Below are 19440 nucleotides of genomic sequence, written 5' to 3' on the forward strand. Positions count from 1 at the left end.
TATAATATTACAATCAAAACTCCCCTTTATGATGTCATAATGTTAAGATGATGATAGCATTATGACATCACAATCATAAGACCCCTTTCCGGTGTCATAATGATAAGACAATTAAATCACTATGATGTCATAATCAATACACTCTTTTATTATGTCATAATGGTAAAAGAATGATAGCATTATGATGTCACAATCAAAACACCTCTTTAGTATCTCCTAATGGTAACACAATTAAAACCTTATAATATTACAATCAAAACTCCCCTTTATGATGTCATAATGTTAAGGTGATGATAGCATTATGACATCACAATCATAAGACCCCTTTTCGGAATCATTAAAGATAAGACAATTAAATCACTATGATGTCATAATCAATACACTCTTTTATTATGTCATAATGGTAAAAGAATGATAGCATTATGATGTCACAATCAAAACACCTCTTTAGTATCTCATGATGGTAACACAATTAAAACATTATAATATTACAATCAAAACTCCCCTTTATGATGTCATAATGTTAAGTTGATGATAGCATTATGACATCACAATCATAAGACCCCTTTCCGGTGTCATAATGATAAGACAACTAAATCACTATGATGTCATAATCAATACACTCTTTTATTATGTCATAATGGTAAAAGAATGATAGTATTATGATGTCACAATCAAAACACCTCTTTAGTATCTCCTAATGGTAACACAATTAAAACATTATAATATTACAATCAAAACTCCCCTTTATGATGTCATAATGTTAAGATGATGATAGCATTATGACATCACAATCATAAGACCCCTTTCCGGTGTCATAATGATAAGACAACTAAATCACTATGATGTCATAATCAATACACTCTTTTATTATGTCATAATGGTAAAAGAATGATAGCATTATGATGTCACAATCAAAACACCTCTTTAGTATCTCCTAATGGTAACACAATTAAAACATTATAATATTACATTCAAAACTCCCCTTTATGATGTCATATTGTTAAAATGATGATAGCATTATGACATCACAATCATAAGACCCCTTTCCGGTGTCATAATGATAAGACAACTAAATCACTATGATGTCATAATCAATACACTCTTTTATTATGTCATAATGGTACAAGAATGATAGCATTATGATGTCACAATCAAAACACCTCTTTAGTATCTCCTAATGGTAACACAATTAAAACATTATAATATTACAATCAAAACTCCCCTTTATGATGTCATAATGTTAAGTTGATGATAGCATTATGACATCACAATCATAAGACCCCTTTCCGGTGTCATAATGATAAGACAACTAAATTACTATGACGTCATAATCAATACACTCTTTTATTATGTCATAATGGTAAAAGAATGATAGCATTATGATGTCACAATCAAAACACCTCTTTAGTATCTCCTAATGGTAACACAATTAAAACATTATAATATTACAATCAAAACTCCCCTTTCTGATGTCATATTGTTAAAATGATGATAGCATTATGACATCACAATCATAAGACTCCTTTCCGGTGTCATAATTATAAGACAATTAAATCAGTATGATGTCATAATCAATACACTCTTTTATTATGTCATAATGGTAAAAGAATGATAGCATTATGATGTCACAATCAAAACACCTCTTTAGTATCTCCTAATGGTAACACAATTAAAACATTATAATATTACATTCAAAACTCCCCTTTATGATGTCATAATGTTAAGGTGATGATAGCATTATGACATCACAATCATAAGACCCCTTTCCGGTGTCATAATGATAAGACAACTAAATGACTATGATGTCATAATCAATACACTCTTTTATTATGTCATAATGGTAAAAGAATGATAGCATTATGATGTCACAATCAAAACACCTCTTTAGTATCTCCTAACGGTAACACAATTAAAACATTATAATATTACAATCAAAACTCCCCTTTATGATGTCATATTGTTAAAATGATATTAGCATTATGACATCACAATCATAAGACTCCTTTCCGGTGTCATAATTATAAGACAATTAAATCATTATGATGTCATAATCAATACACTCTTTTATTATGTCATAATGGTAAAAGAATGATAGTATTATGATGTCACAATCAAAACACCTCTTTAGTATCTCCTAATGGTAACACAATTAAAACATTATAATATTACAATCAAAACTCCCCTTTATGATGTCATAATGTTAAGGTGATGATAGCATTATGACATCACAATCATAAGACCCCTTTTCGGTGTCATAATGATAAGACAATTAAATCACTATGATGTCATAATCAATACACTCTTTTATTATGTCATAATGGTAAAAGAATGATAGCATTATGATGTCAAAATCAAAACACCTCTTTAGTATCTCATGATGGTAACACAATTAAAACATTATAATATTACAATCAAAACTCCCCTTTATGATGTCATAATGTTAAGGTGATGATAGCATTGTGACATCACAAACATAAGACCCCTTTCCGGTGTCATAATGATAAGACAACTAAATCACTATGATGTCATAATCAATACACTCTTTTATTATGTCATAATGGTAAAAGAATGATAGCATTATGATGTCACAATCAAAACACCTCTTTAGTATCTCATGATGGTAACACAATTAATACATTATAATATTACAATCAAAACTCCCCTTTATGATGTCATATTGTTAAAATGATGATAGCATTATGACATCACAATCATAAGACCCATTTCCGGTGTCATAATGATAAGACAACTAAATCACTATGATGTCATAATCAATACACTCTTTTATTATGTCATAATGGTAAAAGAATGATAGCATTATGATGTCACAATCAAAACACCTCTTTAGTATCTCCTAATGGTAACAAAATTAAAACATTATAATATTACAATCAAAACTCCCCTTTATGATGTCATAATGTTAAGTTGATGATAGCATTATGACATCACAATCATAAGACCCCTTTCCGGTGTCATAATGATAAGACAACTAAATCACTATGATGTCATAATCAATACACTCTTTTATTATGTCATAATGGTAAAAGAATGATAGCATTATGATGTCACAATCAAAACACCTCTTTAGTATCTCCAAATGGTAACACAATTAAAACATTATAATATTACAATCAAAACTCCCCTTTCTGATCTCATATTGTTAAAATGATGATAGCATTATGACATCACAATCATAAGACTCCTTTCCGGTGTCATAATTATAAGACAATTAAATCAGTATGATGTCATAATCAATACACTCTTTTATTATGTCATAATGGTAAAAGAATGATAACATTATGATGTCACAATCAAAACACCTCTTTAGTATCTCCTAATGGTAACACAATTAAAACATTATAATATTACAATCAAAACTCCCCTTTATGATGTCATAATGTTAAGATGATGATAGCATTATGACATCACAATCATAAGACCCCTTTCCGGTGTCATAATGATAAGACAACTAAATCACTATGATGTCATAATCAATACACTCTTTTATTATGTCATAATGGTAAAAGAATGATAGCATTATGATGTCACAATCAAAACACCTCTTTAGTATCTCCTAATGGTAACACAATTAAAACATTATAATATTACATTCAAAACTCCCCTTTATGATGTCATATTGTTAAAATGATGATAGCATTATGACATCACAATCATAAGACCCCTTTCCGGTGTCATAATGATAAGACAACTAAATCACTATGATGTCATAATCAATACACTCTTTTATTATGTCATAGTGGTAAAAGAATGATAGCATTATGATGTCACAATCAAAACACCTCTTTAGTATCTCATGATGGTAACACAATTAAAACATTATAATATTACAATCAAAACTCCCCTTTATGATGTCATAATGTTAAGGTGATGATAGCATTATGACATCACAATCATAAGACCCCTTTCCGGTGTCATAATGATAAGACAACTAAATCACTATGATGTCATAATCAATACACTCTTTTATTATGTCATAATGGTAAAAGAATGATAGCATTATGATGTCACAATCAAAACACCTCTTTAGTATCTCATGATGGTAACACAATTAAAACATTATAATATTACAATCAAAACTCCCCTTTATGATGTCATATTGTTAAAATAATGATAGCATTATGACATCACAATCATAAGACCCATTTCCGGTGTCATAATGATAAGACAACTAAATCACTATGATGTCATAATCAATACACTCTTTTATTATGTCATAATGGTAAAAGAATGATAGCATTATGATGTCACAATCAAAACACCTCTTTAGTATCTCCTAATGGTAACACAATTAAAACATTATAATATTACAATCAAAACTCCCCTTTATGATGTCATATTGTTAAAATGATGATAGCATTATGACATCACAATCATAAGACCCCTTTCCGGTGTCATAATGATAAGACAACTAAATCACTATGATGTCATAATCAATACACTCTTTTATTATGTCATAATGGTAAAAGAATGATAGCATTATGATGTCACAATCAAAACACCTCTTTAGTATCTCATGATGGTAACACAATTAAAACATTATAATATTACAATCAAAACTCCCCTTTATGATGTCATAATGTTAAGGTGATGATAGCATTATGACATCACAATCATAAGACCCCTTTCCGCTGTCATAATGATAAGACAACTAAATGACTATGATGTCATAATCAATACACTCTTTTATTATGTCATAATGGTAAAAGAATGATAGCATTATGATGTCACAATCAAAACACCTCTTTAGTATCTCATGATGGTAACACAATTAAAACACTATAATATTACAATCAAAACTCCCCTTTATGATGTCATAATGTTAAGTTAATGATAGCATTATGACATCACAATCATAAGACCCCTTTCCGGTGTCATAATGATAAGACAACTAAATCACTATGATGTCATAATCAATACACTCTTTTATTATGTCATAATGGTAAAAGAATGATAGCATTATGATGTCACAATCAAAACACCTCTTTAGTATCTCCTAATGGTAACACAATTAAAACATTATAATATTACATTCAAAACTCCCCTTTATGATGTCATATTGTTAAAATGATGATAGCATTATGACATCACAATCATAAGACTCCTTTCCGGTGTCATAATTATAAGACAATTAAATCAGTATGATGTCATAATCAATACACTCTTTTATTATGTCATAATGGTAAAAGAATGATAGCATTATGATGTCACAATCAAAACACCTCTTTAGTATCTCCTAATGGTAACACAATTAAAACATTATAATATTACATTCAAAACTCCCCTTTATGATGTCATATTGTTAAAATGATGATAGCATTATGACATCACAATCATAAGACCCCTTTCCGGTGTCATAATGATAAGACAACTAAATCACTATGATGTCATAATCAATACACTCTTTTATTATGTCATAATGGTAAAAGAATGATAGCATTATGATGTCACAATCAAAACACCTCTTTAGTATCTCCTAACGGTAACACAATTAAAACATTATAATATTACAATCAAAACTCCCCTTTATGATGTCATAATGTTAAGTTGATGATAGCATTATGACATCACAATCATAAGACCCCTTTCCGGTGTCATAATGATAAGACAACTAAATCACTATGATGTCATAATCAATACACTCTTTTATTATGTCATAATGGTAAAAGAATGATAGCATTATGATGTCACAATCAAAACACCTCTTTAGTATCTCCTAATGGTAACACAATTAAAACATTATAATATTACATTCAAAACTCCCCTTTATGATGTCATATTGTTAAAATGATGATAGCATTATGACATCACAATCATAAGACCCCTTTCCGGTGTCATAATGATAAGACAACTAAATCACTATGATGTCATAATCAATACACTCTTTTATTATGTCATAATGGTAAAAGAATGATAGCATTATGATGTCACAATCAAAACACCTCTTTAGTATCTCCTAACGGTAACACAATTAAAACATTATAATATTACAATCAAAACTCCCCTTTATGATGTCATATTGTTAAAATGATATTAGCATTATGACTTCACAATCATAAGACTCCTTTCCGGTGTCATAATTATAAGACAATTAAATCATTATGATGTCATAATCAATACACTCTTTTATTATGTCATAATGGTAAAAGAATGATAGTATTATGATGTCACAATCAAAACACCTCTTTAGTATCTCCTAATGGTAACACAATTAAAACATTATAATATTACAATCAAAACTCCCCTTTATGATGTCATAATGTTAAGGTGATGATAGCATTATGACATCACAATCATAAGACCCCTTTTCGGTGTCATAATGATAAGACAATTAAATCACTATGATGTCATAATCAATACACTCTTTTATTATGTCATAATGGTAAAAGAATGATAGCATTATGATGTCACAATCAAAACACCTCTTTAGTATCTCATGATGGCAACACAATTAAAATTTTATAATATTACAATCAAAACTCCCCTTTATGATGTCATAATGTTAAGGTGATGATAGCATTGTGACATCACAATCATAAGACCCCTTTCCGGTGTCATAATGATAAGACAACTAAATCACTATGATGTCATAATCAATACACTCTTTTATTATGTCATAATGGTAAAAGAATGATAGCATTATGATGTCACAATCAAAACACCTCTTTAGTATCTCATGATGGTAACACAATTAAAACATTATAATATTACAATCAAAACTCAACTTTATGATGTCATAATGTTAAGGTGATGATAGCATTGTGACATCACAATCATAAGACCCCTTTCCGGTGTCATAATGATAAGACAACTAAATCACTATGATGTCATAATCAATACACTCTTTTATTATGTCATAATGGTAAAAGAATGATAGCATTATGACGTCACAATCAAAACACCTCTTTAGTATCTCAGGATGGTAACACAATTAAAACATTATAATATTACAATCAAAACTCCCCTTTATGATGTCATAATGTTAGGGTGATGATAGCATTATGACATCACAATCATAAGACCCCTTTCCGGTGTCATAATGATAAGACAACTAAATCACTATGATGTCATAATCAATACACTCTTTTATTATGTCATAATGGTAAAAGAATGATAGCATTATGATGTCACAATCAAAACACCTCTTTAGTATCTCCTGATGGTAACACAGTTACAACATTATAATATTACAATCAAAACTCCCCTTTATGATGTCATATTGTTAAAATGATGATAGCATTATGACATCACAATCATAAGACTCCTTTCCGGTGTCATAATTATAAGACAATTAAATCATTATGATGTCATAATCAATACACTCTTTTATTATGTCATAATGGTAAAAGAATGATAGCATTATGATGTCACAATCAAAACACCTCTTTAGTATCTCATGATGGTAACACAATTAAAACATTATAATATTACAATCAAAACTCCCCTTTATGATGTCATAATGTTAAGGTGATGATAGCATTATGACATCACAATCATAAGACCCCTTTCCGGTGTCATAATGATAAGACAACTAAATCACTATGATGTCATAATCAATACACTCTTTTATTATGTCATAATGGTAAAAGAATGATAGCATTATGATGTCACAATCAAAACATCTCTTTAGTATCTCCTAACGGTAACACAATTAAAACATTATAATATTACAATCAAAACTCCCCTTTATGATGTCATATTGTTAAAATGATATTAGCATTATGACATCACAATCATAAGACTCCTTTCCGGTGTCATAATTATAAGACAATTAAATCATTATGATGTCATAATCAATACACTCTTTTATTATGTCATAATGGTAAAAGAATGATAGTATTATGATGTCACAATCAAAACACCTCTTTAGTATCTCCTAATGGTAACACAATTAAAACCTTATAATATTACAATCAAAACTCCCCTTTATGATGTCATAATGTTAAGGTGATGATAGCATTATGACATCACAATCATAAGACCCCTTTTCGGTGTCATAATGATAAGACAATTAAATCACTATGATGTCATAATCAATACACTCTTTTATTATGTCATAATGGTAAAAGAATGATAGCATTATGATGTCACAATCAAAACACCTCTTTAGTATCTCATGATGGTAGCACAATTAAAACATTATAATATTACAATCAAAACTCCCCTTTATGATGTCATAATGTTAAGGTGATGATAGCATTGTGACATCACAATCATAAGACCCCTTTCCGGTGTCATAATGATAAGACAACTAAATCACTATGATGTCATAATCAATACACTCTTTTATTATGTCATAATGGTAAAAGAATGATAGCATTATGATGTCACAATCAAAACACCTCTTTAGTATCTCATGATGGTAACACAATTAAAACATTATAATATTACAATCAAAACTCCCCTTTATGATGTCATAATGTTAAGGTGATGATAGCATTATGACATCACAATCATAAGACCCCTTTCCGCTGTCATAATGATAAGACAACTAAATGACTATGATGTCATAATCAATACACTCTTTTATTATGTCATAATGGTAAAAGAATGATAGCATTATGATGTCACAATCAAAACACCTCTTTAGTATCTCATGATGGTAACACAATTAAAACATTATAATATTACAATCAAAACTCCCCTTTATGATGTCATAATGTTAAGTTAATGATAGCATTATGACATCACAATCATAAGACCCCTTTCCGGTGTCATAATGATAAGACAACTAAATCACTATGATGTCATAATCAATACACTCTTTTATTATGTCATAATGGTAAAAGAATGATAGCATTATGATGTCACAATCAAAACACCTCTTTAGTATCTCCTAATGGTAACACAATTAAAACATTATAATATTACATTCAAAACTCCCCTTTATGATTTCATATTGTTAAAATGATGATAGCATTATGACATCACAATCATAAGACTCCTTTCCGGTGTCATAATTATAAGACAATTAAATCAGTATGATGTCATAATCAATACACTCTTTTATTATGTCATAATGGTAAAAGAATGATAGCATTATGATGTCACAATCAAAACACCTCTTTAGTATCTCCTAATGGTAACACAATTAAAACATTATAATATTACAATCAAAACTCCCCTTTATGATGTCATAATGTTAAGGTGATGATAGCATTGTGACATCACAATCATAAGACCCCTTTCCGGTGTCATAATGATAAGACAACTAAATCACTATGATGTCATAATCAATACACTCTTTTATTATGTCATAATGGTAAAAGAATGATAGCATTATGATGTCACAATCAAAACACCTCTTTAGTATCTCATGATGGTAACACAATTAAAACATTATAATATTACAATCAAAACTCCCCTTTATGATGTCATATTGTTAAAATGATGATAGCATTATGACATCACAATCATAAGACCCATTTCCGGTGTCATAATGATAAGACAACTAAATCACTATGATGTCATAATCAATACACTCTTTTATTATGTCATAATGGTAAAAGAATGATAGCATTATGATGTCACAATCAAAACACCTCTTTAGTATCTCCTAATGGTAACACAATTAAAACATTATAATATTACAATCAAAACTCCCCTTTATGATGTCATAATGTTAAGTTGATGATAGCATTATGACATCACAATCATAAGACCCCTTTCCGGTGTCATAATGATAAGACAACTAAATCACTATGATGTCATAATCAATACACTCTTTTATTATGTCATAATGGTAAAAGAATGATAGCATTATGATGTCACAATCAAAACACCTCTTTAGTATCTCCTAATGGTAACACAATTAAAACATTATAATATTACAATCAAAACTCCCCTTTCTGATGTCATATTGTTAAAATGATGATAGCATTATGACATCACAATCATAAGACTCCTTTCCGGTGTCATAATTATAAGACAATTAAATCAGTATGATGTCATAATCAATACACTCTTTTATTATGTCATAATGGTAAAAGAATGATAGCATTATGATGTCACAATCAAAACACCTCTTTAGTATCTCCTAATGGTAACACAATTAAAACATTATAATATTACAATCAAAACTCCCCTTTATGATGTCATAATGTTAAGATGATGATAGCATTATGACATCACAATCATAAGACCCCTTTCCGGTGTCATAATGATAAGACAACTAAATCACTATGATGTCATAATCAATACACTCTTTTATTATGTCATAATGGTAAAAGAATGATAGCATTATGATGTCACAATCAAAACACCTCTTTAGTATCTCCTAATGGTAACACAATTAAAACATTATAATATTACATTCAAAACTCCCCTTTATGATGTCATATTGTTAAAATGATGATAGCATTATGACATCACAATCATAAGACCCCTTTCCGGTGTCATAATGATAAGACAACTAAATCACTATGATGTCATAATCAATACACTCTTTTATTATGTCATAGTGGTAAAAAAATGATAGCATTATGATGTCACAATCAAAACACCTCTTTAGTATCTCATGATGGTAACACAATTAAAACATTATAATATTACAATCAAAACTCCACTTTATGATGTCATAATGTTAAGGTGATGATAGCATTATGACATCACAATCATAAGACCCCTTTCCGGTGTCATAATGATAAGACAACTAAATCACTATGATGTCATAATCAATACACTCTTTTATTATGTCATAATGGTAAAAGAATGATAGCATTATGATGTCACAATCAAAACACCTCTTTAGTATCTCCTAACGGTAACACAATTAAAACATTATAATATTACAATCAAAACTCCCCTTTATGATGTCATATTGTTAAAATGATATTAGCATTATGACATCACAATCATAAGACTCCTTTCCGGTGTCATAATTATAAGACAATTAAATCATTATGATGTCATAATCAATACACTCTTTTATTATGTCATAATGGTAAAAGAATGATAGCATTATGATGTCACAATCAAAACACCTCTTTAGTATCTCCTAATGGTAACACAATTAAAACCTTATAATATTACAATCAAAACTCCCCTTTATGATGTCATAATGTTAAGGTGATGATAGCATTATGACATCACAATCATAAGACCCCTTTTCGGTGTCATAATGATAAGACAATTAAATCACTATGATGTCATAATCAATACACTCTTTTATTATGTCATAATGGTAAAAGAATGATAGCATTATGATGTCACAATCAAAACACCTCTTTAGTATCTCATGATGGTAACACAATTAAAACATTATAATATTACAATCAAAACTCCCCTTTATGATGTCATAATGTTAAGGTGATGATAGCATTGTGACATCACAATCATAAGACCCCTTTCCGGTGTCATAATGATAAGACAACTAAATCACTATGATGTCATAATCAATACACTCTTTTATTATGTCATAATGGTAAAAGAATGATAGCATTATGATGTCACAATCAAAACACCTCTTTAGTATCTCATGATGGTAACACAATTAAAACATTATAATATTACAATCAAAACTCCCCTTTATGATGTCATAATGTTAAGGTGATGATAGCATTATGACATCACAATCATAAGACCCCTTTCCGCTGTCATAATGATAAGACAACTAAATGACTATGATGTCATAATCAATACACTCTTTTATTATGTCATAATGGTAAAAGAATGATAGCATTATGATGTCACAATCAAAACACCTCTTTAGTATCTCATGATGGTAACACAATTAAAACATTATAATATTACAATCAAAACTCCCCTTTATGATGTCATAATGTTAACTTTATGATAGCATTATGACATCACAATCATAAGACCCCTTTCCGGTGTCATAATGATAAGACAACTAAATCACTATGATGTCATAATCAATACACTCTTTTATTATGTCATAATGGTAAAAGAATGATAGCATTATGATGTCACAATCAAAACACCTCTTAAGTATCTCCTAATGGTAACACAATTAAAACATTATAATATTACATTCAAAACTCCCCTTTATGATGTCATATTGTTAAAATGATGATAGCATTATGACATCACAATCATAAGACCCCTTTCCGGTGTCATAATGATAAGACAACTAAATCACTATGATGTCATAATCAATACACTCTTTTATTATGTCATAATGGTAAAAGAATGATAGCATTATGATGTCACAATCAAAACACCTCTTTAGTATCTCCTAACGGTAACACAATTAAAACATTATAATATTACAATCAAAACTCCCCTTTATGATGTCATATTGTTAAAATGATATTAGCATTATGACATCACAATCATAAGACTCCTTTCCGGTGTCATAATTATAAGACAATTAAATCATTATGATGTCATAATCAATACACTCTTTTATTATGTCATAATGGTAAAAGAATGATAGTATTATGATGTCACAATCAAAACACCTCTTTAGTATCTCCTAATGGTAACACAATTAAAACATTATAATATTACAATCAAAACTCCCCTTTATGATGTCATAATGTTAAGGTGATGATAGCATTATGACATCACAATCATAAGACCCCTTTTCGGTGTCATAATGATAAGACAATTAAATCACTATGATGTCATAATCAATACACTCTTTTATTATGTCATAATGGTAAAAGAATGATAGCATTATGATGTCACAATCAAAACACCTCTTTAGTATCTCATGATGGTAACACAATTAAAACATTATAATATTACAATCAAAACTCCCCTTTATGATGTCATAATGTTAAGGTGATGATAGCATTGTGACATCACAATCATAAGACCCCTTTCCGGTGTCATAATGATAAGACAACTAAATCACTATGATGTCATAATCAATACACTCTTTTATTATGTCATAATGGTAAAAGAATGATAGCATTATGATGTCACAATCAAAACACCTCTTTAGTATCTCATGATGGTAACACAATTAAAACATTATAATATTACAATCAAAACTCAACTTTATGATGTCATAATGTTAAGGTGATGATAGCATTATGACATCACAATCATAAGACCCCTTTCCGGTGTCATAATGATAAGACAACTAAATCACTATGATGTCATAATCAATACACTCTTTTATTATGTCATAATGGTAAAAGAATGATAGCATTATGATGTCACAATCAAAACACCTCTTTAGTATCTCCTAATGGTAACACAATTAAAACATTATAATATTACAATCAAAACTCCCCTTTCTGATGTCATATTGTTAAAATGATGATAGCATTATGACATCACAATCATAAGACTCCTTTCCGGTGTCATAATTATAAGACAATTAAATCAGTATGATGTCATAATCAATACACTCTTTTATTATGTCATAATGGTAAAAGAATGATAGCATTATGATGTCACAATCAAAACACCTCTTTAGTATCTCCTAATGGTAACACAATTAAAACATTATAATATTACAATCAAAACTCCCCTTTATGATGTCATAATGTTAAGATGATGATAGCATTATGACATCACAATCATAAGACCCCTTTCCGGTGTCATAATGATAAGACAACTAAATCACTATGATGTCATAATCAATACACTCTTTTATTATGTCATAATGGTAAAAGAATGATAGCATTATGATGTCACAATCAAAACACCTCTTTAGTATCTCCTAATGGTAACACAATTAAAACATTATAATATTACATTCACAACTCCCCTTTATGATGTCATATTGTTAAAATGATGATAGCATTATGACATCACAATCATAAGACCCCTTTCCGGTGTCATAATGATAAGACAACTAAATCACTATGATGTCATAATCAATACACTCTTTTATTATGTCATAGTGGTAAAAAAATGATAGCATTATGATGTCACAATCAAAACACCTCTTTAGTATCTCATGATGGTAACACAATTAAAACATTATAATATTACAATCAAAACTCCCCTTTATGATGTCATAATGTTAAGGTGATGATAGCATTATGACATCACAATCATAAGACCCCTTTCCGGTGTCATAATGATAAGACAACTAAATCACTATGATGTCATAATCAATACACTCTTTTATTATGTCATAATGGTAAAAGAATGATAGCATTATGATGTCACAATCAAAACACCTCTTTAGTATCTCCTAACGGTAACACAATTAAAACATTATAATATTACAATCAAAATTCCCCTTTATGATGTCATATTGTTAAAATGATATTAGCATTATGACATCACAATCATAAGACTCCTTTCCGGTGTCATAATTATAAGACAATTAAATCATTATGATGTCATAATCAATACACTCTTTTATTATGTCATAATGGTAAAAGAATGATAGTATTATGATGTCACAATCAAAACACCTCTTTAGTATCTCCTAATGGTAACACAATTAAAACCTTATAATATTACAATCAAAACTCCCCTTTATGATGTCATAATGTTAAGGTGATGATAGCATTATGACATCACAATCATAAGACCCCTTTTCGGTGTCATAATGATAAGACAATTAAATCACTATGATGTCATAATCAATACACTCTTTTATTATGTCATAATGGTAAAAGAATGATAGCATTATGATGTCACAATCAAAACACCTCTTTAGTATCTCATGATGGTAACACAATTAAAACATTATAATATTACAATCAAAACTCCCCTTTATGATGTCATAATGTTAAGGTGATGATAGCATTGTGACATCACAATCATAAGACCCCTTTCCGGTGTCATAATGATAAGACAACTAAATCACTATGATGTCATAATCAATACACTCTTTTATTATGTCATAATGGTAAAAGAATGATAGCATTATGATGTCACAATCAAAACACCTCTTTAGTATCTCATGATGGTAACACAATTAAAACATTATAATATTACAATCAAAACTCCCCTTTATGATGTCATAATGTTAAGGTGATGATAGCATTATGACATCACAATCATAAGACCCCTTTCCACTGTCATAATGATAAGACAACTAAATGACTATGATGTCATAATCAATACACTCTTTTATTATGTCATAATGGTAAAAGAATGATAGCATTATGATGTCACAATCAAAACACCTCTTTAGTATCTCATGATGGTAACACAATTAAAACATTATAATATTACAATCAAAACTCCCCTTTATGATGTCATAATGTTAACTTAATGATAGCATTATGACATCACAATCATAAGACCCCTTTCCGGTGTCATAATGATAAGACAACTAAATCACTATGATGTCATAATCAATACACTCTTTTATTATGTCATAATGGTAAAAGAATGATAGCATTATGATGTCACAATCAAAACACCTCTTTAGTATCTCCTAATGGTAACACAATTAAAACATTATAATATTACATTCAAAACTCCCCTTTATGATTTCATATTGTTAAAATGATGATAGCATTATGACATCACAATCATAAGACTCCTTTCCGGTGTCATAATTATAAGACAATTAAATCAGTATGATGTCATAATCAATACACTCTTTTATTATGTCATAATGGTAAAAGAATGATAGCATTATGATGTCACAATCAAAACACCTCTTTAGTATCTCCTAATGGTAACACAATTAAAACATTATAATATTACAATCAAAACTCCCCTTTATGATGTCATAATGTTAAGATGATGATAGCATTATGACATCACAATCATAAGACCCCTTTCCGGTGTCATAATGATAAGACAACTAAATCACTATGATGTCATAATCAATACACTCTTTTATTATGTCATAATGGTAAAAGAATGATAGCATTATGATGTCACAATCAAAACACCTCTTTAGTATCTCCTAATGGTAACACAATTAAAACATTATAATATTACATTCAAAACTCCCCTTTATGATGTCATATTGTTAAAATGATGATAGCATTATGACATCACAATCATAAGACCCCTTTCCGGTGTCATAATGATAAGACAACTAAATCACTATGATGTCATAATCAATACACTCTTTTATTATGTCATTATGGTAAAAGAATGATAGCATTATGATGTCACAATCAAAACACCTCTTTAGTATCTCCTAATGGTAACACAATTAAAACATTATAATATTACAATCAAAACTCCCCTTTATGATGTCATATTGTTAAAATGATGATAGCATTATGACATCACAATCATAAGACTCCTTTCCGGTGTCATAATTATAAGACAATTAAATAATTATGATGTCATAATCAATACACTATTTTATTATGTCATAATGGTAAAAGAATGATAGCATTATGATGTCACAATCAAAACACCTCTTTAGTATCTCCTAATGGTAACACAATTAGAACATTATAATATTACAATCAAAACTCCCCTTTATGATGTCATATTGTTAAAATGATGATAGCATTATGACATCACAATCATAAGACTCCTTTCCGGTGTCATAATTATAAGACAATTAAATCATTATGATGTCATCAGCAATACACTCTTTTATTATGTCATAATGGTAAAAGAATGATAGCATTATGATGTCACAATCAAAACACCTCTTTAGTATCTCATGATGGTAACACAATTAAAACATTATAATATTACAATCAAAACTCCCCTTTATGATGTCATAATGTTAAGGTGATGATAGCATTATGACATCACAATCATAAGACCCCTTTCCGGTGTCATAATGATAAGACAACTAAATCACTATGATGTCATAATCAATATACTCTTTTATTATGTCATAATGGTAAAAGAATGATAGCATTATGATGTCACAATCAAAACACCTCTTTAGTATCTCATGATGGTAACACAATTAAAACATTATAATATTACAATCAAAACTCCCCTTTATGATGTCATAATGTTAAGTTGATGATAGCATTATGACATCACAATCATAAGACCCCTTTCCGGTGTCATAATGATAAGACAACTAAATCACTATGACGTCATAATCAATACACTCTTTTATTATGTCATAATGGTAAAAGAATGATAGCATTATGATGTCACAATCAAAACACCTCTTTAGTATCTCCTAATGGTAACACAATTAAAACATTATAATATTACAATCAAAACTCCCCTTTCTGATGTCATATTGTTAAAATGATGATAGCATTATGACATCACAATCATAAGACTCCTTTCCGGTGTCATAATTATAAGACAATTAAATCAGTATGATGTCATAATCAATACACTCTTTTATTATGTCATAATGGTAAAAGAATGATAGCATTATGATGTCACAATCAAAACACCTCTTTAGTATCTCCTAATGGTAACACAATTAAAACATTATAATATTACAATCAAAACTCCCCTTTATGATGTCATAATGTTAAGATGATGATAGCATTATGACATCACAATCATAAGACCCCTTTCCGGTGTCATAATGATAAGACAACTAAATCACTATGATGTCATAATCAATACACTCTTTTATTATGTCATAATGGTAAAAGAATGATAGCATTATGATGTCACAATCAAAACACCTCTTTAGTATCTCCTAATGGTAACACAATTAAAACATTATAATATTACATTCAAAACTCCCCTTTATGATGTCATATTGTTAAAATGATGATAGCATTATGACATCACAATCATAAGACCCCTTTCCGGTGTCATAATGATAAGACAACTAAATCACTATGATGTCATAATCAATACACTCTTTTATTATGTCATAATGGTAAAAGAATGATAGTATTATGATGTCACAATCAAAACACCTCTTTAGTATCTCCTAATGGTAACACAATTAAAACATTATAATATTACAATCAAAACTCCCCTTTATGATGTCATAATGTTAAGGTGATGATAGCATTATGACATCACAATCATAAGACCCCTTTTCGGTGTCATAATGATAAGACAATTAAATCACTATGATGTCATAATCAATACACTCTTTTATTATGTCATAATGGTAAAAGAATGATAGCATTATGATGTCACAACTAAAACACCTCTTTAGTATCTCATGATGGTAACACAATTAAAACATTATAATATTACAATCAAAACTCCCCTTTATGATGTCATAATGTTAAGGTGATGATAGCATTGTGACATCACAATCATAAGACCCCTTTCCGGTGTCATAATGATAAGACAACTAAATCACTATGATGTCATAATCAATACACTCTTTTATTATGTCATAATGGTAAAAGAATGATAGCATTATGATGTCACAATCAAAACACCTCTTTAGTATCTCATGATGGTAACACAATTAAAACATTATAATATTACAATCAAAACTCCCCTTTATGATGTCATATTGTTAAAATGATGATAGCATTATGACATCACAATCATAAGTCCCATTTCCGGTGTCATAATGATAAGACAACTAAATCACTATGATGTCATAATCAATACACTCTTTTATTATGTCATAATGGTAAAAGAATGATAGCATTATGATGTCACAATCAAAACACCTCTTTAGTATCTCCTAATGTTAACACAATTAAAACATTATAATATTACAATCAAAACTCCCCTTTATGATGTCATAATGTTAAGTTGATGATAGCATTATGACATCACAATCATAAGACCCCTTTCCGGTGTCATAATGATAAGACAACTAAATCACTATGATGTCATAATCAATACACTCTTTTATTATGTCATAATGGTAAAAGAATGATAGCATTATGACGTCACAATCAAAACACCTCTTTAGAATCTCAAGATGGTAACACAATTAAAACATTATAATATTACAATCAAAACTCCCCTTTATGATGTCATAATGTTAGGGTGATGATAGCATTATGACATCACAATCATAAGACCCCTTTCCGGTGTCATAATGATAAGACAACTAAATCACTATGATGTCATAATCAATACACTCTTTTATTATGGCATAATGGTAAAAGAATGATAGCATTATGATGTCACAATCAAAACACCTCTTTAGTATCTCCTGATGGTAACACAGTTACAACATTATAATATTACAATCAAAACTCCCCTTTATGATGTCATATTGTTAAAATGATGATAGCATTATGACATCACAATCATAAGACTCCTTTCCGGTGTCATAATGATAAGACAATTAAATCACTATGATGTCATAATCAATACACTCTTTTATTATGTCATAATGGTAAAAGAATGATAGCATTATGATGTCACAATCAAAACACCTCTTTAGTATCTCATGATGGTAACACAATTAAAACATTATAATATTACAATCAAAACTCCCCTTTATGATGTCATAATGTTAAGGTGATGATAGCATTGTGACATCACAATCATAAGACCCCTTTCCGGTGTCATAATGATAAGACAACTAAATCACCATGATGTCATAATCAATACACTCTTTTATTATGTCATAATGGTAAAAGAATGATAGCATTATGATGTCACAATCAAAACACCTCTTTAGTATCTCATGATGGTAACACAATTAAAACA

Source organism: Spea bombifrons, chromosome 2 (genome assembly GCF_027358695.1).
Source record: "Spea bombifrons isolate aSpeBom1 chromosome 2, aSpeBom1.2.pri, whole genome shotgun sequence".
In the NCBI taxonomy this organism is placed as follows: Eukaryota; Metazoa; Chordata; class Amphibia; order Anura; family Pelobatidae; genus Spea; species Spea bombifrons.